The 24,802-nt window shown below is 46.8% G+C and overlaps 1 protein-coding gene across 2 annotated transcripts in view; it reads right to left on the minus strand.

Moving 5' to 3' along the window:
* Positions 1–10,668, minus strand: part of Mras (muscle RAS oncogene homolog) — a 48,312-nt gene extending 37,644 nt beyond the window's left edge. The window contains exon 1 of one of the 2 annotated variants that reach the window (XM_005072003.4): positions 10,547–10,668. The gene's annotated coding sequence lies outside the window, so the exon portion shown is untranslated. Of the gene's footprint in view, positions 1–10,266; positions 10,519–10,546 lie in introns of those variants that run through there. The other variant, XM_013114944.3, reaches the window with a different exon arrangement.
* Positions 10,669–24,802: the final 14,134 nt, after the last annotated feature.

Here is a 24,802-nt window from a genome sequence, read left to right on the forward strand (position 1 = left end):
AAGGAGCTGGGCATGGCAATGAAGGGGCTGATGGGATTTTCCTGTGTGAAGGCCTGTGGACTGGCCCAGGGAGGAGGACCAGCTGCCTGGCTCTGAGCATCCAATCAAGGCTCAAGGCAGGGTAGGGTGCTGTCTCAGCAACCCTCCAAACCCAGGGTTTTAAGCTTTCTAGCTGAAAACGCAGGGGGTCACTTGCTACATCTCGCCCTCTGAGCTCCATATTTTTCTCTGCTTTCCTGTTTTTCCTCTGCTTTCCTAACCAAGCAGATCTGATTTGGAAGGGAAAGGAAGAACAGGCAGACTGCTCTAGACCCAAGGGCAAGGCTCACCAAAGGTCAGCACTGACTGGGTGGCCACTCACACATGGTGGTTCTCCTAAGCTCACTATGAAGACCAGGCTGGCTTCAAAATCACAGAGATCCACCTACCTCCGCCTCCCAAGTGCTGGTATTAAAAGTATGTGCCACCACACTTAGATCCCTCTGCTTTCTATAGCACTTCCATTCAAAGTCATTCATCTAGGGGCTAGAATCGTAGTTCAATCGGTAGAGTGTTTGCCTAGCATTCATGAAGTCCTGGGTTTGGTCTTCAGTACTGCACAGACCATACAAAAGCTTACATCCAAAGTCCCAAAACCTGGAAATCAGACACAGAAAGATCTGAATTCATGGTCATTCTTGGCTACATAACAAGTCTGAAGTCAGTCAGGGATACAGAACTTGTCATGGAAAAAAATCAGTCTTGCCCCTCTGCTAGCTGTATAATCACCAGCAAATTAACAACCGTGCAAAGCTATTGTTGGTGAGTGACAGCAGCAACCAGCTGGAAGAAGAACCAGGCTGAGGCCTGTGGCCTGGGAGTATCATTATAACAGCTGCTCATTAAACCCCGACCACTTCCTAAGCCCCATGATATACTGCCCTGACTCCTAACGTGGCTTAGACCTGGTGAGATTCCAGCTCTGTCCTCCCAGAGCACCCTGCGATCTACCTTGACCACAATTCACAGGCTGGTACTTAGTGCTTAGTTGTATATGCTGTAGGGTGACTTCCCTGCGGAGCTCAGTGACCATCTATGGTCCCATATCATTTCTGCTCCTCTCAGTGACGCTAAAAAATAAATCCACTCCTGGTTTGGTCACAGGAGCACAGGAGAGACAGCCTGACTTTAGAATTTACACTAGCCTTAACGATGGCAGAAACCACCCTACAGCACCCGTGTTCTCATCTAGCATACTGAATTCTGCTTAGAGAAGTGCTCTAATGGCCCTTTTGGATTTAGAGGGTTGGACTCAGGCTTAATCTAGAAGAGACTGTCATCACAGCTCTGCAATCAAGTGACAGAAGTGCGGGGTTGTTAGTTCTGGGATCCTGAAAGTGTCCAGGAAAACTGGTCCCTGGGAAGCTGTAGTAAGTTAGGTTTGAGAGAGAGTCAACCACTGGAGAAATTCTCCAAGGGAATGACCAAGCAAGAAGAGGATGAATGTAACTCAACTTTACCTCTGGCTTTTCTGAGCCATGGGCAATCCCTTTTCCTCTAAGCCCTTGGTGAAAGCCTGCTGTGTAACACAGTAGTAGTCGGGAAGGGCTTAGGGAGTGAATAATCCAAGCCTACTGTAGTCACATCCTCATGTGAGGCACAGTAGGTGGCTGACACTGGAGGTCAGACAGCCAGTAGGCATGGTCCTCACCCTCAAATACTCAGAAATAGTGGGTACTAGGGGTTTTCACTGGTGCTTAGACAACTTTTAAGGACTTTATTTTTTCTTAATTTAATTATATGCACTAACTTCTTTGCCTGCATGTATGTACAAGGGTGCCAGATACAGACAGTTATGAGCTGCCATGTGGGTGCTGGGAATTGAACCCTGGTCTTCTGAAGACCAGCTGTTGCTCTTAACCACTGAGCCATCTCTCCAGTCCCAGGCAACTTTTTAAAAAACAGTACCCTTGAAGAAATTCAGTAAGTAAGGAGAAAATCCTCCGGGAAGACCCGAGAAATGCTGGGTACCTATCTCCCCACACATATGGAATGCAGGCCTGACCCAGCGGGGAAAGACAGAGAGGAGGGGGCTGGGGCAGCTCTTCTATTATGTTTGGAAGGGAGGCTCACAGAAGTAGGGGACTCACTTAAGATCTCACAGAGAACAGAGTGGCAGAAATTAGAGCAGGGTCTTCTTCCAAGAAAGACAAACCAGAGAGTCCTTAAGGGTAGGCTGCCTGCTCGGAACCCTAGTCGGGTGGCCCCAGACCCCTGCCTGGCACTATTGGAGACCCTGCCTAGGGCAATGCCACTCCACCCTGTCCTATTCCATTCCACCCATGCGCAGGCTCTCTCCAAACCCGCTGCCCGTCTTTCCTATTCACCCACACCAACCCTAAATAGACCGTCCCTGTGAGCTGCTTTTCCTATTAGAATGGTTATTTTGTTAAGGTGCCAAGTGACCGGTTCCTGCACCCCTTTCCATCCTTCCAGCCATCCCCGCCGGAGTCCAGAAATAAAACAAAGGCTTTGTTCCTTTATTTTTATTTCCTCCATAAAATCTTAAACATGCAGGAAACACCCACCCAGTCCCAGATAAGTGGACTCAGGCCACAATCCACGGACGGTGGGTGGATCTTTGGTCACTGAGTGTAGTGGACAGGAGACTTGGAAGCCTGCTGGCCTTAAATGCCAAGAGGGCACCTGACCTTTGTAGCCCCTGAATTCCTCAGTGGGAAAAGGGCTTGGTGTGCCTAGTGGGAGACCTTCCCACTCTTTGCCAAGAATATCAACCTGAGGAATGTGGGTGTGGAAGGATGGCTGAGGAGACGTATCTTATATAACGGTTTAAAAAGCGTATGTCCCCAAGGCATTGGGACAGTGTCTCCACCCTTCTTTCCTCATCTCTGATAAAGCAGGTTTTACAAGAGCACAGGACAAGGGGCTATTTTGGACTTTGGGCACGATTCTTAAGAGGATGTCCCTGGCTGAGAAAGATGCATTGCTCTGATCGCTCCCTTGGAGCTTCAGTTTCTGCTGGTATTAATTCAAGCATGAAGAGGTGGATTTGTGATTATCTAAAAAGGGGAGAATTTTCCAGAAAGTGTGTTGAAATTCTAAAGGAAAAAAAGAAGGACGGTAAATACTTGAAATTAATTCATCTTTTGAAATGAATGTAACACTTTTGGGAGGCGAGAGCCTGCCCCAAACTTTCCCCTAAATGATCAGCTCTTAAAGAGTTAGGTGGTTCCCCCAAGTTCCCTCCCCGTGACTGGTGATTCTACCAATTCACACACAGTGTCACTTGACTACAGATATTTTAATCTCAGTGCTTGGGATACACTGTGGGCAACCCAACACACAATATGTGGCATAGGTTCTTGTGAACCCAAACTTTTCTTTAGAAGTTGGGTCTGTAGACACAACACACCCATACATTTCTGTATAGTCAAATAGAACTTAGTTTTATATGTGGCTACTCTCACCGGTGCCCCTTGTATACAGTAAGACAAACCCTAGGTTCTTCTGAGGTCTCCACTCTCAGCCTTGGTGACTTTTGTAGCATCTCCATCAGATGGAGAAGGCTCCAGAAGTGTGACCTCTTGCTGGCAACTCAAAAAACAGGAGCTTCACCCTCACCAATTCATGAGGGTTTCAGGACCACCCCAGGTCCCTGTGGCATATTACAAAACTAGTTCGAATCTCAGCCCCACTAGTGACGCATCGGAAAAAGAATCTGCCAGTAAGGAAGGCCTTCCAGAACCTTCTGTATCTCTACAGCAGCTTTATGAAGTCGCTCTCTGCTGTTCTTACTCAAGCCCAAGCTGAACGCTAGCCTGTGGGTGGAAAGAAGAGGTTGCCTCCAGTCATCACCAGGCGCTTCCACCCTCTGCGACTGAAGAGCTGGCTATCCCCACCTGGCAGGGTTGAGAATCCCCTATGAGGCACCTGGGGCTCATTCTGAAGGAAAAACAGGAACATGAAGAACTGGGGATCAGAGAGTGCCTCCACTCGACTTTGTCAGCTTCCTTAAAGCTAGTACTGTACTTTGGTTTGTTGGGTTTTGTGTTTTGAGACAGGGTCTCTCTACAGAGCCCTGGCTGTCCTAGAACTCACTATGTAGATCACACTGGCTTTGAATCCACAGAGATCTACCTGCCTTTGTATCCCAAGGGCTAGGATTAACATTGTGAGCCACTATACTGAGCCTTATACTTTTGTTTTGAGACAGGGTCTCATGTAATCCAGACTGGCCTTGAAATGTAGCTGGGATGGCCTTCAACCCCTGATCCTCCTGCCACAACCTCCCAAGTAACAGGGTTACAAGCATGCACCTCTGTGCCCAACTTACTCCTACAGTTCGGAATTTACTAAGGACTTTTTCAATGATTGTTTAAGATGAACGTCACAAATTATCAGATTCTAAAAAGAAAGTCATAGCTTTTCTGTCTTTTCCAAACCACCCCCTCTAGTCTCCATTTAAATTACAGCTGGGTTAGAACTAAATTTTACTCTGAAACTCAGTGACCAAGGCAGATGTTTGTGAAGACAAATGAACAGATGGACACATTTGAAAAAGACCTTTGAGAAAGGTCAAAACCCAACAGTGCACAACACCTTACTTCCCAGTGTGGTCACAGATGGAGCTTCCGTCAGCATCCCCAGTGGGTTACCTGGGTATGAGGCCTCACTAGCATTTTCAGTGGGTTACCTGGGTATGAGGCCTCACTAGCATTTTCAGTGGGTTACCTGGGTATGAGGCCTCACTAGCATTTTCAGTGGGTTACCTGGGTATGAGGCCTCACTAGCATTTTCAGTGGGTTACCTGGGTATGAGGCCTCACTAGCATTTTCAGTAGATTCCCTGGGTATGAGGGCAAACAGAGGTCTAAAACCTGGAAACCAGGCACAGCCCTCACCAGGCTCCTCCTGGGCCCAAACTCATCTGGCCAAATGACGGGGCTCTGGTTTTAAGTCCTGTGTTATCACTGGGAGGATCAAATGCAGAGAAAATGGTCACACCTGTTCATCCTGAGTCATGGTGTTCATTACATTATCCTTTACATTTTTCTTTTCAAAGTTAAAACCATAAAGTGAGAAAGTGATTTAGGGGTTCATAGGTGGTTGTTGGATTAATGGAGTCAGGGTTACTGCCAGTCAGTTCTCTCTACCTGTGTGAATCAGCCACAGGCTTATCTTTGAGGTTTCTGCCGCCTACGGTGTTTTCATGCAAAAGGTACTCCACCCACTCTCCTCAAAAGGCCCCATGGTATTGGTTATGTAGAATCAGACCTCCTAGCACCAGCAGAGAACGGACTGGGTTGTCTGGTCTTCCAGTTCTGGGAACAGCAGAGACAGCAGAAGTAGCACATGCTTGAAATAGAACTGCTCAGACTCCTCCCTGGCACAGCATCTCTAAGCTCGTGATGGCGGGGACCCGCTTAGCCTTCCTGAATCCTGGTTTCCAAAGAGCAAAAGGCTAACAGCACCCAGTGGTCATTCTGAGGTTCAGAGATGGCAGACACGAAGTGTGCAGAACAGGGCAAGTCCACGGGTCTTTGCTGAGGGGAGATGGGCAGGTAAATGGGTGAGCAGGTGGACCGATGGACGGACAGATGGATGGACAGACAGATGAACAGATGGGTGGATGTATAGATGGTCATCCAGGTAGGATATCTTTAAACCAAGCCACTGAGGAGAAGTTGAAGAAAGTAAAACTGCCCACTCCATAAAACACACAACTGAGTGGCTTGTAGGGGACAGGGTAAGGGGTGAAAGGAAAGAACTCTGAGACAATGAACAGATTCCCCGGTGGAACAGACTAACCTCAGGGGCAGTGAGTGCCACCTCTTCAAGGGTCCACCTGAAGGCAAAGCTGTCACAGACGGAAGGACTCCTCTGTGGAAAGCTTCCTACCTCTACACAGGGGTCAGCTTCCCACTGGGGCCATGTCTGTCCACTGATCAACTGTTATTAATCTTTACCTTAAGATATACTTTCTAAAAGTATTTTCTTTTCTTTTTGCTTTGATTTTATTTGTTTACTTAAGTCTGCTCGTGGGTGTGTGCATGTGCACACAAGAGGCAAAAGACAATCGCAGGAGGGAGTTCTATCCTTTTATCATGTGGTTCCCAGGGGAACTCAGGTCAACAGGCTCGGCAACAAGTGCCATTACCTACTGAGCCATCTAACTGTTTTTCAGTCTCTTGTGACCCAAAGCTGGCCTCAAACTTGCTATGTATCTTAGGGTGACTTTAATCTGATCTTCCTGCTTCTACCTCAGGTGCTGGCATTACTGGCTTGTATTACCACACCTGGCTCTAAATTCGTTTTGAAGCATTAATCTGAGAAAAATATCCATTAAAAAAAACTAGTCTGATTTGATGCCTGCTTGTATGTTTTTTTTTTAGTATATCATACTAACAACTATTCAAATGAGAGATTTGTCTGAACCACATCTTAAATTACCTCTCCCATCATGATGAGAAATGGTTCTGCCGGGAGTGACTTTACACTAAATATTCTGAAGGGGCCTGCTGGGTCAGGATTCGGTTATTTGAGATGGCTACAACCCTGATTATGCTCTTATTCTTGTGGCCCTCTCTATCAGTATATTTCATCTGTGTATTTCATCTAATCCCCATGACAACTCTGGGCAGAGAAGCCACAGACAGCCGGGGCCTGCCGTGCACAGGATCCACCCAGGCCCTATAGACAGTCTCAAAGTAATAGGACTAACCTTAGAGCTCCCTATCCTGCCCAGTTTAACCCATCACTCCTTGCTGCAGAATCAATTCCATTCTTGCAATTTCCAAAATCTCACTAATGGAACAACCCAAATATAAATTGTGACTTTCATCCATTGAGAGGCAGTCTCATGTCAAGCTCTCCAGACAGAGAATACGTCCTTCTGGGATCCAATGTGTCACCTTAGCAGCTGGGGATGACCCATATTTTCATTTGGCCATCTGGCTATCCTCAAGCCAGTCTAATGGAGCTGCCAAGAATATGAAAGGACAGTAACAGGATAAATTCACAAGGTTGCCCCATGACTTCTATGAGAGAAACGCCAGAAGAAAATGATCTTGGAGCACACAGGCCAACCAGAAAGGTTCTCTGGGGAGTGTGGGGGTGTGGAAGACAAGCCAAGGAGTACTGGTGGGGTGACACTCTCAAGGAATAAGAATGTTACCTAGAGGATAAGAGACACCATCTTGGGTTGCACAGCAGGTAATAATGGGCTCAGCCTGGCCTTTGGCTTTGCAGTAACAACATAACTCCCTTTCTCAGAAACTTCCCAGTGTAAGCTACAGGCTGAGGACACCATCTCTGTCCTTTTAGGCTGTTCTAGAGAAGAACAGTACCTGGCTAGGTCACACAACAGTCTCCAAAAACCAATGCCGAAGCAATGGGCATTAGAGCAGGAGGGCCAATCCGTGGCTCACTTTCAGAGATTCCTAACCACCCTGCATCATATGCTATGACTGCTAATCTTGTTAACATGATGAGATTTAGAACCACCTGAGAGACTAACCTCTGGGCATGTCTGTGAGGGTGTTTCAGGACATGTTTAATGCAGAAGGGTATACCTCCCTGAATGCAGCCGATGCCATTCAATGGACTAAATAAAAAAGGAGGAAGCAAGAGGAAGGCCAGCATTCATCTCTCCACTCTCTGACTATGGATGCAGTGTGACCAAGCATTCTCATCAGCATTCTCTGTCAGGAGGCGCTGTATTCTCAAACTGCGAGTCAAAATGAACCCTTCCTTCTGTAAGTTGCTTTTGTAAGACATTTTGTCACAGTGACAAGTGAAATAACCAACACACGGGCTCAACTCTGCACACCAACGTTCTCTGATTTCTCATACACATATTTTAAAAAGTGGTGTCTCAAGATCATGCAAGTTATGACTCTAAACTCCAGAGCCTCAGCTTCCTAGGCTACCTGCCCCACACAATAACTTGCTGGAAGTAGATCTCACAGGAACCAAGGGTGTCTTTGGGAGAACTGAGCCTTGTCTAGCCTATTGTTATTTGAGTTTTGTTGCTTGCAACCCAATGCATCCCTATGGGTTTGGACCATAGGGCCCAGAGGCATCATATAAAACTTCAGAGTCTTATCAACAAAATGCTCTGCTCAGCAACTGCATAAGAGCACCTACTAGGTGTTCCAAATTGCAAGGAGCTCACATCCAGCTCCTTTGATTTTCTGATCTCCATAAAAAGGTGATGATACCCCATAGCTGGATCATGCCTGCACTCATACCCTGTAGACAGACACTAGAGCACATTCCAGCATTGCACAAGGACCAGTTCCCACTTAGTACTATTTGTACAAACAACATAATACTTGGGAGCAGTGACTTTTCAGGTTACTTCCAGGGTGGCACACTGTTTGGGGGTTTTTCATCGGTAGACAAGATTTCAACGACAACAACGTGTGTCAAATATAGCATAGAGATGACAATGTCCTGTAAATTCAGTAGACCCAAGAGACTGGTAAACACATGATGTCAGGACCAGTCACTCAAAGGGCTCAATTCATTAGAGTCCTCTGTAATTCCTGAGGCTCACTGGAAATCAAGGACCAACCTGGGGGAGGGTGTGGACCTGTCACTTTATAAAACAGTGTAAAATATCTGTGACTGAAACTAGTAAAAATTACATTTGTCACGTGCACACGCGTGCGCGCGCACACACACACAAATCTTATAAGTGCAACCAAGTGTACTGGTGTGTGACTTTAATCCCAGCACTTAGGAGGCAAAGGTAGGTAGGTCTCAGTGAGTTCCAGCCAGCCTGGTCTACACAGTGAGTTCCAGTACAACCAATGGACACTGCTTCATGCAGAAGCAAGGCTGACAGCTCTGGAAGGTAGTCAGTCAGTCACCTGCCTTCCCAGAGGGCCTTTCTGCTTCATAAGGAAAAACCAAGGTCACATCTGGGGGTGACAGCTTCCATCAGAGCATGGGGCTTGCTTAACCTCCCACTACCGAAGACTCTGACCTTGAAACCCCACAGCCACAGAGCCCACACCCCCCCCCCCACCCTGGCAGAGAAAGGCCCAACCATGCCATAAACCACAGACAGAGATGCTAACTGCCCGCTGGGTAGTGTGAGGCAGACCCATGAGTAAACACCATGGCCCGCCTGAAACATTTTCAGCCCCAGTCGGCAGGGACATGCAATTTACAGGAAATTAGAAGATTTACGGAATGTTAGCAGCTCAAATTTCTTCTCTGGGAAAGGGGGCAGGAGAAACTCTAAGAGCTGCTTCAGTGAAAGCGCTTTGTTCTTAGCTAAGCCCTGACATGTGTCGGTTATTAATATCTGTAGCCGCCACCTCACATTTCAGCCCACCACTGCAGGATGCGGGACCGCTGCACTATAAATGCACAACAGCGGCTGCACTAGCCTTAAAACCAGGCACTAGAGAGCCCCACTCACAACAGGCCAGAACAGACACGGGGTCAAAAGTACAGGTTGCGACACTGTCCTGGGTAGGGTGTCTGTCCATTTCCCCCCCTTTCTGGAGACCACCATTATAACATCTTTCTGCCGGCGCCCTGACTGACGATGGGCAAACCCCTATCAAGTGCTCAGTCTATGTAAGCTTTGCTTTTAAGTGTTCTCTACTTACAAAAGCCCCCACCCCCACCCAGTCCAGGCATACCTCTAGAGGTCACAGTCCTGAGCCCCATCAGTCTGCTCTCTAATATGGTCCAGAGGAGCAAAAGCCATTGTAACAAGCCCAAGGAGGTTCCCCACCACCAGGAGCTGTCCCAGCGCTCAGGTGAAACTGTCTTTGTCCCCTCTCCAGACTGCAATTTGCCCCCAAGCCCCAGGCCAGCTCAGTTCGGGGGGGAGGGGGGGAGTCTAACTGGATGTCAAGAGCCCACGCAGAGGTTCATATCTGCTCTTCTACAGAGTCTTCCCGGACCTCCTACCCTTGAGTAGGGTCTCTTGAGTTCTCCCACTGACCACACTGGGCTGTCGCTCAGTTTGTGCTCCTGCCCTCCGGGTGGGACAGGAGTTGGCACTGAGCCTGACACATGGTGGGACACCGGGCCCATGTCACTTAAGTGTGTGAGCGCAGGCCCCAGTTGTGACCAGAGCCCCAGCAACCCGAATTCGGGGTACAGTAAAGAGTTGTTTATGAAGCAAGCTGCCTTTCATTATCTACATGAGTGTGCCACCCCTCCGCAGATCCCTAACCCAGTTAACGCCATTTTTAGCCAGGAGAGCCCCGCCGCCCCGCCGCCCACCTCCCCGCTGAGTCCTTACCCGGGCAGCCGAGGAACCCCGGGGTGACTACAGTCGAAGGAGTCTGTTTGAGCGGTGGCCAGGCCCTCCCCACTGAGGTCGGGTGGCGAGCGACTTCACAGCACACCGTTACGATGGGGTGGCTGGTGAGAGCAGAGGCCACGCACAACCGGAGTCGGGCGCCGGGGTGCAGCGCAGCAGGGCGAAGGAGCGCGGAGCGGGCCACACCGCCGGCCACACCTCCAGCCCCGGAACAAAGCGCCCGCCGCCCTCCTCCCCGCTGGGCTGCCCTGCCGCTCACCGCGCGCTCTGGTTCGGGCTGAGCTCCGGCCCTCGGCCGCCGCCTCCTCGCTCGTACCGGGAGGAGGGAGCAGCGCCGCGCCCGCACCCGCCGGGCCCCGCGCTGCCGACTGACGGCTCCACGCCAGCCAGCCCGGCCGCCGCCGCCGCCGTCCCCGCCCCGCCGCCGCCTTAAAGCGACCGCGCACCCCGCGCCTCGAGCGCCTTCCAGTTTGCCGCGGCGACCCACCAAAACCGGCACCACTGCGGACGCTGGGGCAGCTGGCATCCGGCAGTGTCCCAAGGCCCCACGCACTCACCGCACCGATCCGCAGCCCGGAACCGCCGCCGAACTTGGAACACCTAATGAGAATTCGCCCCGGGAGGTTTTAAAAGATTCGGAGCTCCAATCTTTAATTCTCCGTAGTCGCCGCCAATTTGAGACCTGAGGACGCTTCCCCAGGCCTAGACGACTCCTGTCAACAGCGTCCCCAGAACCCCAGGGTTCTGAGGGTCTGCTAGGTGCGAAGTTTTAGGCCTCAAAGGTCATGCGAATTTGCTAGTGACCTGGATGGGAGGCGGCAGTCGCACACCATTTAGCTGTTCCACTCCATAGGAATCATTCCCCCACCCTGGCCATCCCTTTCACAAGACTTGAGATTGGATCCTATAACGCTGAATGTACGCATTTCAGTGGGGTTTTGGTATATTCACAAAGTTGTGCAACCACAGTTATTATCTAATTCCAGAACATTTTGGCCACTAAATAAATAAAAAAAAAACCTTTGTGGGTAGTCTTTCCTCATTCTTCCCTCCTCCCAGCCTCTGGAAACTTCTAATCTGCTTTTCGGCCTCGGCGGATTTGCCTATTCAGAACATTTTCTATAAATGGAGTCATACAACATGTGGTCCCTGTGACTGGCTTCTTCCATGGTGTTTTCAGGCTGTATGTATGTGGTCCAGTGTAGCAGCGCCTGCGACAGACTCATCTCTCACTGTATGTATATGAAGCGTTTTGTTTAGCTATATTCATCAATCGATGGTTATCTACGGTCCCACTTTGGGCTGTTACGAATAAAGTGGCTAGAATGTTATTATACATGTCTGTGTAAACGGGTTGATTTCTCTCAGCTACACCTCCAGTGGGCCTGCCAGGTCATTAAGTTAACTCTTTAGGAGAGATGTGTCTCCACATTCGTGTGTGTGTGTGTGTGTGTGTGTGTGTGTGTGTACTTAAGCACGTGCCTGTGGAGGACAGAGGACAACATTAGGTGTCGCTCTTCAGCTGTTGGTCTCCTTTTACTTTGCTCTGATGTTTGGTCTGGGAGATTGTGGTTGTTGTTTTGGTTTTTATTATTGTTTGAGATGGGGGTCTTGTTGACCTGGAGCCTGCTGGGTAGGCAGGCTGGGCTGTGAGACTGGGCAATCTGGCTGTTTCTGCCTCCCTCCCTAGGTAGGGAAGGCCTGACTTTAGAAACAGCTTTTGTTTCATTCTGGTTTTTGCCAACGCTTGTCATTGCGTGTCTTTTAGATGACAGTCACACTAGTGGGAGTGAAGTAGCCTCTTATTCTAAGTCTCAATGCTCTCGCTCTCTCCCTCCCCCCCCTGTCTTCCTCTCTCTCTTCCCTGAGATGGGGCCCCTGTACCCCCACATCCCCCTCAGGGTCATTTCTGAGGACATGCTTTTGTAAATGGGCCTTGAGGACTTGTAGGTAACTTTGCAAGCCCAGGCCTGCCTTACCATTTCAAGTTGCTCCTCACCCAGACCTCAGGGGACCTCCTAGCTCTGTGTCCTGCAGGCCAGACTGAGATACTGCCTAGGGCAGGCTCCTGTTGGACTCCCAGCCACCAACCCTTTGGTGAGAGCCGTGTACTCCTTACACCCTTACTTCCATCTGCTGCTCTCCAAGCCCAGGTGGCCTTCAGGAGGCCCAGGACATGGAGAACACAAGAGATGCCATTGAACATTGAACATGTCCTTCACTGGCAGCAGGAAGTGGTTGGGGAGAGGCCTTGACGGTCAGAAGTCCACCTTGACTTCATCTTGCCATGACACGGCCTTTTTACTCTCATTTTTTTTTAACACAGGCCTTGGGGAAGGTGGCAGAGGGCATTCCACAAGAGTGGAGTTGTAGCTATTCTGTTTCCATGCAGAAATCCTTCTCTTGCCTCCCCAGAAACGGGACTCACATAGTTTAATTGTTATGTCCCTGGGAGTCTTCAACTGTGACTTTGGAGCACTCAGGTAGTGACTCAGGATGGATTACCTCATTTAGGCTGCCTCCCCTGTTCTTTGAACCCTGAACTAAAGCTGTGGCTTAGCTGATGGTGAATAGTCTTTTTAAAACAGGATGGCTGAGCAGCAAATCCAAGTTCTGAGAGATCACTCGGGAGGAACTGACAAAGCACCCACTGAGCACCAGGCTCAGAACAGGGACCTACTCCCAATCGAGGACTAAGTGGTGTTGGAGAGACACTTGCAGGGCTGTGTAGGAGCCCAGAGGAGAGCACCTAGTCCAAGGTGCAGAGGGAGCAAGCAAAAGCTGATGAGCCAGGTCAGAGGATGGGGATGGGGGATAGGGGTGGGAGTGGAGAGTGGGAACTAATCCAACAGCCAGGCTAAGAGCTAAGAGACAAAAACTTGTATACCTAGGTACGATTGAGCTGAAGCCTTTCCAAATGTTCCAGTAGATATGCATGGTTGATCAGGTGTGTCTAAAGCCTGTCACACCAGACTTCTGGCCAAGGACCCAGAGAGACCACAGAGCAGATTTCATGCCTTTAGGTCCAAGGCCAGCCAGTGGGCCAGGAGCCAATCCTGGAATAGAATAAAGGTCAGAACTGCTGGGTTGATACATAGTGAGACCTCCGGGTGGGTGACAAAGCTAGTGTGCTGCACTCCCTGCCCCTGGGAATGCTGAATGCTGTGGGTCAGAACAGACTGGAGGTGAGTAACCCTGGAGTGGGATGGAGCCTTCGGACTGGAAACCATCTGGGTACTCATTCTCAGTCTTCCTCTAGACTCCAGGCTCAGCGTGTTCTCTGGGAATAAAAGCGGCTCTGAGCTCATGAACACCCACACATGATATGCCAGCTACTGGCTACGATGATGGGTCTATGACCCTCCCAGGGGTCTGTGCAAAAAGCCTTATCTGTCTCGGTCTAGATGTAAAGAGAGCTGCAGGTCCAATCCTGCGCAGCCCATGGCCCTGAAGATAGGCTGTCCTGCCTACAAGGCCTAATTCTTCCTGTCATGCATGTGTCCTGGACAGGCTGGTCGCTCAATAGCATTTGGTGCTAGAGAATAGAAGGTAAATAAGAAAACGGTCTTTGTTCCAGGTACAGTGTCTTAAGGCTGTAGCTAAAATCAAGTCTTTTGGTGACCCAGAAGCATCTACCATAGGTTAGCAAAAGAAGTTTGTGGAGCCCCGTGCTAGCTGACCATTACCTGGTTTTTCTGCTAGTTTAAGGTCAAAATGGTTCATTTTCCACTTTCGATGCAGCTCAAGCACTGCCAAAATCTGCTTTCAGAGTTTCCACGGCTTCTGCCAGTCACTTCTCACCTCCCCCGCCCCCACCGTAGGAGTGAAGCCTCACAAGAGTTTCTTTTGGGGCATTCATAGTCCACCCCTCCCAGAGGTGCCCTCTTAATCTCTGGAGACAGAAGAGCAGTTTCCCATGAATCTTCCCACTCACCACCAAACAGTTGCTCTTACTCAATCCATAGATTTGTTTGTAGTGGTGTGTACTTTTCTTTCTTGGAACTTCTAGTCCAGCACCTTTAAACTTCAGGGATTGTGACCTATAGGAAGAGAATTTGCATTGTGAACCAGAACACACACACACAGAGAGAGAGAGAGAGAGAGAGAGAGAGAGAGAGAGAGAGAGAGAGAGAGCAAAAGTCTCCTCATATCTTTATAATTTTGATACCCTCTGATATATTCCATTCTATTCTGTGTTGTTAAAATGCCATATTTTGACAGTCAGAGCTGTAGATTAGTGATACGCTGCAGAATTTTTCAAGAAAGGTCAATAGAAGATTTTAAAACACATATTAGTGAAAATGGTTTGAGATAAGTTTTGGTTTTCAAATATCGAGATTTCCTCTTCTAGGGGACTGTGAGCAGGTGTGGACCAGTAAATTCCTGTCACAACAGAAGGTGAGGTTTCTAGCTGCCCACTCCCCATCCCTTATATAAAATATTGGCCAGTTTGGAGTACCAGTTAGTGATTGTTTGCCCAGGAGGACCTATGTATGATAGAGGAGACAATCAAAGCTTTTTACCACGTGGTGATAGAATGGCAAATGAGATCACCAGGGACCTTGAACAGCTAGTTTCTTCTGTGTGAGGACTGCTGAGGTCTCGGCCTAAGAATACATTGAAGAAGAAAGCAGGATGAGGAGGATGCCTAGATGGCTGGCTCCACAGTTAAGAGAGGACTTGGGTTCGATTCTCAGCACCTACACAGTGGCTATCAAGCATCTGTAACCTCAGTTCCAGGGAATGCTTTCCTTTGGCCTCTGTGGGCAGAAGCACAGGTGTGGTACATGGACATTCATGATGGTAAAATGCTCATGCACATGAGAAAAATAACTGAATCTAGAGGAAAAAGAAGAAAAATAAGAAAGAGAACAATGACTAAGAAGACGACAACAGAATGATGTCTTCCCTGGTCCCACAGTGTCTAGAAAACAAAGGCATCCCATGAAGAAAGGGTTTGGTAGAAACAAAAAGTTAGCTCCCACTTCAAGAATCTGAACAGATTTTGAAGTTCCATTGGGACCGAGCAAGGGCAACTGGATCAGGAACCCCTCAAGGGCAGAACAAAAACTCCATTGAGGATAGCAAGACTCCCAAGGCTCTTAGTTAAAACAAGAACAAAAACCCAGCCCCAATCCAGTTTAATGCTACATTTATATGATCATTCCTCCCCCATCTGATTAACCTAGGGAAAGCAGTGCTTGATAAATTACATGAAATGTTTGCAAACAGTAAAACAATAAGTACATAATAAGGTAACTATAAAGAGTGCTGGTTCATATGCAGGTCAGTAACAAAACATGGTCTTCATGTATGTAAGATACAGTGTTGTGTAACGGTCTCCATCCTGCAGGGGAACTCCTTAATCAGTGAGGTAATTAACTAAAACCAGCTTCAAAAACTTCCTGAATCTGACCAGATTCACTAGGCCCCTTCCAACCAGAGAGGGCAGAGCCAGCTACAAAGAAGACTCTCAGACCAACGGAGCTGCAAATGAAGACTCTGAGGCCAGACCAGCTGCCTGGAAGAAGTAGAAAAATGCCAACTTGCCTGGAAGAGGTTTAGACATAAGGTTGGACAAGGCATTCCTCTTCTTGATTGTGATGTGTTCCCTGGGCAGGTTCCTGCCACGTGGGACAATCATAAACACACAGTACATCTCTGTGGGCAGCTTCCTCCAAGGTCAACTCACAGCGCATCATTCCTATGAAAAGTTCTGGAGAAATTTTTAAAGTATAGCACCTCTGCATCCTTTCCATTGAATTCTAACTTCATGGAAATTCAATGGACTTCATCATCTAATGGGTATGGCCATATCGTCTCCAACCAGGCATAGAGCCCAGCCTAGGGCTTACAAGCAGAAGGCCAACATCTTTGTTCTGTCTTGGCCATACTACCTCAGCCTTAAAGGTTGTCCCCTCTATGTCTATGGTTCACTTGCTTGGAATTCTCTTTCTCCTTGGATAAGAAATATCTTATTCTTAATTATTCTGTACATTAAGATACCTTTGTCCAAGTTGTTGTATGGTTTCTGTATCTTGAGTAAACCCAAATTCATCATGGATATACCAATTTCTACTTTTACCAGTTATGTAAGAGACCCTGATCCAGGATGGAATATCTCAGTGGTTAGTTTAATGTACTAGCCAACAAAGGAAACATCATTATAGCTGAGCAGACAATTAAAGGCGGGTTGAAATGGATAGGCACAACTGGCTTTAAAAATATATCTAATAGGATCTTACTCTAGGTAATAAGTACAAATACCTCCTGACTCAGTACAATAGGATTTACTCTAGGTAATAACTACAAATACCTCCTGACTCAGTACTTCCACTCACAGGTCTCGATCTAAGGAAGTACAGAAACATGTTCACCAGGAGACACACACAGGAATATTGAATCTGCCTTGTACCTGTTAGCCTCAACCTAGATATAACCCCAATGTTTCTGAAGGCAATAATGAATTCTTTAAAAATGTGGTTAATTCAGAGAGTGGGATACTATATCACATAAAGAACAAAGCATTGAGACACAAATAATATAAATGGAAGTTGCACAGATGGCCCTGAGATGCAAGGGTCATCACGCATGAAGCCCAATGAAAATTAAAAATAAGGAACTAGAGGGGTGGCTTGGAAGTCAAAGTGTGTGTAGCTCCTGCAGAGGACACAGGTTCAATTCCCAGCACTACATCCACCTCAAACCATCTAAAAATCAAGCTGCAGGGAATCTGATGCCCTCGTCTGGCTTCCATAGGCACCTGCACCCATAATACAAGAACTACTGTTCATCACAAGTATTGAGCATAACAAAAACCGCGATAGCAAGCACTGAGGATAACAAGTACTGTTCATCACAAGTACTGCAGATAACATTCCTGAGGATAACAAGTACTGTTCATCACAAGTACTGCAGATAACATTCCTGAGGATAACAGGTACTGCAGATAACAAGTACTGAAGATAACAAGCTCCATGGATAATAAGCTCTGCAGATAACTAGCATCGCTGATAACGAGTACTGTCCATAACAAGTACTGAGGATAACAAGTACTACAGATTACGAGTACTATGGATAACATAACTGCAGATAACAAGTACCGTGGATAACAAGCATGGCAGATAACAAAAACTGTGAATACTAAGTACTGCTCATCACGAGTACTGTGGATAACATTACTGAGTATAACAAGTACTGAAGATAACTCTTCGTCACAAGTGTAGCAAGTGTCATTCCTGAGGATAACAAGTACTGCAGATAACTAGTACTGCTCATAACAAATACCATGGATAACAAGCATCATGGATAACAAGTACCGTGGATACCCAGTACTTTCATAACAAGCACCATGGATAACAAGGACTGCGGCTAATAACTATTGTGGATAAAAAGTACTGTTCATAACAAGTATCGCAGATAACAAGCACGGTGGATAGCAAAACACTGCAAATAACAAGCACTGTGGGTGAAAAGTGATGCAGAGAGCAAGCATACTGATGGTAACTAATAGTGAGGATAACAAGCACTGCAGATAACAGGCACTCACTGCGGACAAGTACAGCGGATAGCATGCAATGAGGAGAACAAGCAATGCGGAGAACAAGTACGGCGGATAGCATGCAATGCGGATAACTGATGATGTGGATAGCGAGCAATGTGGGTAACAAGTGCTGCAGATAACAAGCAGTGTGGATAACATGCAGTATGGACAGCTAACAATGCAGATGACAACAATGGGGATAACATGCAACACGGATAACAAGCACCGCCCATAACAAGCACCGCCCATAATAAGCACCGTGGACAGCAAGCACTGCAGAAAACAAGTACTGCAGATAACATTCCTATGGATAACAAGGCTGCGGATAACTAGTACTGTTCATCACAAACACCGTGGATAGCAAGAGCCGTGAATGACAAGTGCTGCAGATAACATTTACTGTGGCTGTGGGTGTGGGTGTGTGTGTGTACCTGCTACCCAGTCACATGAAATAAAATAAAGTCATTTAAAAAATAATAAATAAAACTAACTGATATTGCTAACACTTGGGACAGCAGGTCCGGTTTGGACAGCAGAGTGATAGAGACCCAAGTGGGAATTCATGTCAGAAATGGAGTACATCTTGATCTGAGCAGTGATCACACCTGTGCATATAAATCTACAAGCACACTGTGCTGTGCGTTAATGATTAATGGACTTTACACACATCAGTGTGTGTTACACTTTTAAAACTCTAAACATCCCCACTAATGATTAGTACATGGAGAAAACTGTGCATAGATCTGATTAAGGAGACAGACTGAAATGTACAAATGGATCAAAAAATATAAAATGTAAAATGATAACTAAAATCAAGATTGGATTAGGTAGCATAATAGCAGATTGAATACAGTTGTGCAGGGATTTATGATCTAGACGACCAATCAGAGGATGACATTAGGCTAAAGCACACACCACACACAGAGAAAAAGAAGTCCAAATGACCACAGCACAGAAGTTACTCAGGGCATGCTAAAATATCTAACAGTCAAATCACTGGAATCCTGGAACGAGGGACAGGGAGGAAGGACAGAGAGTATCTGTTGGCATAGGGAGGGATACAGGGTGAGGATTTTTCTAAATTTTATGAAAGAGTCAATCCACAGATTCAAGGAGCTTGGCATCCTCAAACACTAAGTGCAAAGAAAATCACAAATACAACCTAAAAGTCTAGAGAGTCCATGTCGCGCTAGTCAGAGTGGCAGTCATCACGGACACCGAAGACAAAGTGCTGGTGAAGACAGGGAAATACCGGTGCCTGTAGCCACTGCTGACAGGAGTGTCAACCACTGTGGAAATCAGTGTGGGGGCTCCTCCAAAACTCATAGAACTCCCAATGGCACAGCCGTACCACTCCTGGCCATACTCCCAGAGGACTCTGCACAGGCCCAGAGAGTCTTGAACATCCATGTGCACTGCGATGCTTGCACATGAAATGGACCCAGCCCAGATGCCTATCCACACGCCGATGGGTAATGAAAAGCTGGCACATTTGCACAACGGAGGAGTTGTATCCGACTGTTGAGAAAATTGAAATTTGCAGGAAAATGGATGGATCTGGAAAATAATATGTGAGATGGCCCAGTCTCAAAGGGATAAAATTTGCATGGTCTCTTTCATATGCAGATCCTAACCCTTGATGTCCGCATGTGTGTAAATGAGGAGTCATCGAAGGGGACATGCGCTGAGGTACTAGAAAGGAAATCATGAGGGGGGGAGGTGTTGATAAAGCGGGGACGGGGGGGGGGGGGAGCATAAAGTCACACAGGACATGTAAGCAGATAGGTGCTCCTGGGGGTAGAAGAGCACAAAGGACAAGGGGGCGGGGCGGGGGTATGATGGGGAACAGCATGGGACAAGCTGAAAAAAGCCAAAATGAAAACCTAGTTTTCTGTAAGCTAATGGGAAAAATTTTAAACCTGTTTTCCAAAACTAAAGCAAAACCCCACATGCATGTATATTGTAGTTAAACCACCAAAATATAAAAGATGCAGATAAATGATGAAAGCAATGAACAAGAGAGAACAAACTGCAAAACCGACAGCCAGATTGCTCAGGGACTGTGGGGCCTCCACAGTGCATGTGCATACATGGTATGTGAGTGTGTGCGTGTGTGTGTGCGTGTGCGCGCGCGCACGCGTGTTTGTGTGTGTGCGCGCATGCAAAAGTTAAGTCAGAATTTTCAGCTGATGATCAAACAGGAGTAAGGAAAGCTAGAAAATGGAGTGATTTATTTAGGTGTGAAAAGGAAAAAGACTCAACTTTGAATTCTGTAGTTACTGATCATATCCTCCAATGATGAACTGAAATGAAGTTTCAAATGAGCTTAAACTGAGGATATTCATCACCCACAGGCAGTGAAAGAAACAGAGTTTTGCCGGGCATTGGTGGTGCACACCTTTAATCCCAGCACTCGGGAGGCAGAGGCAGGCGGATCTCTGTGAGGTCGAGGCCAGCCTGGTCTACAAGAGCTAGTTCCAGGTCAGCCTCTAAAGCAATACAGAGAAACCTTGTCTTGAAAAACAAAAACAAACAAACAAACAAAAAAGAAATAGAGGTTCTAGACACAAAGAAATGGTTCCAGGCAGAAATGTGGACATGGAGGAGAAAGTGAGAGGCACCTAAAAAGGTCAATTTAAAAGCAAAACCGACAGGCGCATAGGCATGTTAGGGGGACCCAAGAACAGAGGGACGTAGCAGAGTTTTCAAAGGCCTTGAATTTCTCAGAGACCTCAAACCATGAAGCATGAAGGCAATTGAAAAGAGAGTCTCCACAAATGGGTAGCAGCACCTCATGGCATGTACCCTTCCTCCAGTGAGAAAGGGAACAGGACAAGTCTGCAGCCTGGAGCATCATTAGACAGAGGTGCTTCAAATACCAGAGGCATGTTCCACATGGTACGCTGGCTGGGAAACACAGAAAGCAATGGCGGGACTCCATCATACATGCACCAGAAAAACCCAAAGCCACTACACTGACACAGCCACATGCCAGTGAAGGTGTGGACAACAGGAGCTGCCATTGATTCCAGCATGGGATGCAAAATGCAACATCCACTTTGGAAGACAATTTTTATAATCTATAATTAATTGTATAACAATTTATAATTACTTCTAAAGGTGAATTTATAAATACTTATAAAATCTTACCAGCAATTGAATTCCTGATATTTGCTTGGAGGAGATCAAAGTTATATCTACCCAAGACTTTTACACTTAGATGCTTTGGGCAGCTTTATTTCTAATTCAAAACTTGGAAGTGGCCAGCTATCCTTCCCTAGGTGAGTGAATAAATGTACTTTGCTGCATTCAGATGATGGTATGGCAATCAGTACTAAAAGATATGTTAATGAGCCTTTTACGTGATACAACTTAGGATGTTTGTTACTGAGTGAAACAAGAATACCTACCTCGGGGGTGGAGAGATGGCTTAGCAGTTAGGAACATGGGCTGCTCTTCCAGGACACCGGTTATATTCACAGCACTCACATGGAAGCTCATAACTGTCTGTAACTCCAGTTCCTAGAGATCTGACGCCCTCTTCTGGCTTCCATGGGCACCGGGTTTGCATGTGGTGCACATACGTACATGCTGGCAAAACGCTCATAAAGCAAAAATAAGTATTTTTTTTAAAGAATGCCTCCTGGATGAATCCATTTCTATGGCATTCTTGAAAGGTAAAGCCACAAAGATAATGAAGAGATCAACGGTTGTCAGGGGCTGGCTGGGAGGTGGTAAGTAGAACACAGAGGAGATTTCTAGGGTAGGGAAAGTATTCTGTGTGATGCAAGAATGGCTGATAAATTGTCATTATACATTTGCCAAAATGCAGGGAGTTTTCAACACCAAGAATGAGCTATGCTGCAGACATGTCCAATCTGTGGTCTGCAGGCCACATGTGGTCAAATGAGAGCTTTGAAATGCAGCCCAATACAAAAATCATAAACTTACTTAAAAGCACTGAGCTAGATTTTGGTAATTCCATTGCACAGTTCTTATGTATGAGCTTTGTAGATGATGACATGTCACAATGACAAACAGTTATACACACCTGATATGTCACTGTGATGCATCGATATAAGTCTTCAGTTATAACAAACATAAGACACTGTTGGAGAATGCTGATAATGGGGCAACTATGCATATGTGTGGACAAGGAGGAAGACAGACAAAGCCCCTGTAGCAGCCATGTGGGAGAGCTGACAACCTGACGCAGCTGCAGAAGCCAGAATAGGGACATGGTAAGTATCAGAAGTACCGAATGCCTCTCCACCATGCACTGGCATTCAGCAAGTTCAACATGGATGCAAGTTAACTCCAATAATGGGGTCCACATTAGGAGGAAGCCCAGAATAACTGAAACGCAACTGGCCAAAGCTTAATTCTGACACCAGATGGAATGAATGTTTCAAATAAAAATCAGCCGTGTGGCATTGTTTGAGGGATTTTGGTGCTCACTACTGCAGAGCATGGGAAAGGAAGGAAAGGCAAGTGCTTGCCATAGAGGGCCAGGAAGCTCCTGAAGAGATGGTCACACCAGCATGTTTAGATCTTTAAAGCTTAACTAGAGAAAGTTAGAAATGAACCCTGGCCCGGCAGTGGTGGCGCACGCCTTTAATCCCAGCACTTGGGAGGCAGAGGCAGGCAGATCTCTGTGAGTTTGAGGCTGGGCTGGACCGATAGCCTCCAAAACAACACAGAGAAACCCTGTCCTGATATAGGTTGGAGAGAGAGAGAGAGAGAGAGAGAGAGAGAGAGAGAGAGAGAGAGAGAGAGAGAGAGAGAGAGAGAGAGATGCCAGATATGATCTATGGGGTTTCCTGGCTATTAAAGTCAGGGGAGCGCGTAAATAGTGTGCACACTTCACTGGACCTGCTCCATGTTGTATGAGAAAGAGCTTTAAACCTGTTCCTTGTCCAGGGGATTCCATTTGACACAGCAGCATTGGCTCCACTTTAAGTGCAAACACAGAGGTAGGATGGGTGTAGACTCCATCCCCGCCAGACACCATCCATGAGCCCCATGGCTTATTCCTGTTGGCACATGGTCCCACTTATAAACTTAAAACCATTTCAAAAAAACAGGTCTGTGAACTTGCCAGACACACCAGCCATAGCCTGAGCATACATGTGAGCTGGGGACCTAGCCCTGAGAAGTGCTTCCCATGCCAGGTAGGGGGTGTGTGTGAGGCTCAGTCACAGGCTGGAATGTTGGTTTCACTGCATGAGTTGGAAGAACAAAGTTTTGCAATTTCATTATTTTTTGGTTTGTTTGATTTTTAAAAAATATTTCATTCATTTTATTTTATGTATATGAGTGTTTGCTTCTGTGTATGTGTGTGCACCATGTCAGTAGTGCCTTGTGCTCTCAGAGAACAGAACTCCATCTGGAACTGGGGCTCCAAGAGGTTGTGAGCCACCATGTGGGTGCTGGGAACGGAACCCAGTCCTCTCAAGAGCAACAAGTGCTCTTAACCACTGAGCCATCTACCCAACCCCAACATTCATTCATCTCTCTATCTGTCTGTCTGTCTGTCTGTCTGTCTGTCTGTCTATCTATCTATCTATCATCTATCTATCTATCTATCTATCTATCTATCTATCTATCAATCTATCTATCTATTTGTGACAGCATCTTATGTCTCCCAGGCTGGTCTTGAACTCAGCTATGTTGCTAAGAACCACCTTGAATTTTTTTTTTTTTTTGGTTTTTCGAGACAGGGTTTCTCTGTGGCTTTGGAGGCTGTCCTGGAACTCGCTTGGTAGTCCAGGCTGGTCTCGAACTCACAGAGATCCGCCTGCCTCTGCCTCCCGACCTTGAACTTTTGACCCTCCACCTCCTGAATGATGGCAGGATATTGGTACTGCTTCCTGTGCCTTTCTTGTTGATGGCTATGTTGTAGGCAGATGCAAACTGGATCCCGAATGCCTTGTTTCCTTTCTGTGACTCACAGAATTTCTCAGAAGGTAGCATACAGTGGATGCAGTGAAAGTCTGGAGCTCTGGTTCCCTGGGAATTTGCTGGAATAGATGCTGTGGACATGATCAGGAGAACGGGCATGGGCCCAGAGTAGGTGGCTCTAGGAGAATGGGCTACTGTCTGTAAACATCAGTGTTGTGCCTGGTGGAAGGGGTGAGGGGCAGCTAATTTTCTGGATGACAAATATGGTGTCTTTTGACATTAAACTGGTCATCATTTCCCAAACCTTGGGAGTTGGGTAAAGAGGAGCATGAATCATTTGAGAAACATACATTTACTCAGAATCTGACATTTTCAGTAATTTACATTTGATGAAAATGATAACATTGAAATTAAGCAATACTTTCAAAAGCATCTGATGGCTTTCTTCACTGAGAAATAAAATCCTTAATGAGCAGTTCCTGGTAGCTGATGAGAGACTAAGCTAGGGTGAAGGCTATTGCCTGCCACATGAGCAATGTCCGGACCTCTAGATACGAATCAGTCTAAATGATATTCTAAATGTGGCATGTAATATTCAAAAATGCACTCAAGTCTTTGAGATAAATATTAATCAAGTTTGGAGATCCCAGAGGGCCATTTAGCATAACACACTCAACTCGGGGTAACTTGTGGAAGCTTGTGGGGGAAGGGGAAGTCCGAGGCTGTGAATTGACAGCTCTGCCTCAGTGGTTTGTCAGGCCACCTAGTTGGGAAAGGAGCTGTAAGAAGAATCTAGAAGGTCATGCTATCTCTGGAGTGGCCAAGAATTATGAAGTCGGTGCCAAACACGATGGCTCCTGCCTGTGGCCCCAGATATTTGGGAAGATAAGCCAGGAGTTTGAAGTCAGCCTGGGTACATAGTTTGATCTCATCCCAAACAAAACATTGTGGTCTGTGATTTTTACCCTCTTTGCAAACTAATAGTTAACCCCCCATAATTTCATAGGTGCTGGCAGAAGATGTGAAGTTTCTACATCAGAGACAGGAGAATTTATTATTCAAAACAAAAAC

Source organism: Mesocricetus auratus, unplaced genomic scaffold (assembly GCF_017639785.1).
Source record: "Mesocricetus auratus isolate SY011 unplaced genomic scaffold, BCM_Maur_2.0 Super-Scaffold_100691, whole genome shotgun sequence".
NCBI classification, from domain to species: Eukaryota; Metazoa; Chordata; class Mammalia; order Rodentia; family Cricetidae; genus Mesocricetus; species Mesocricetus auratus.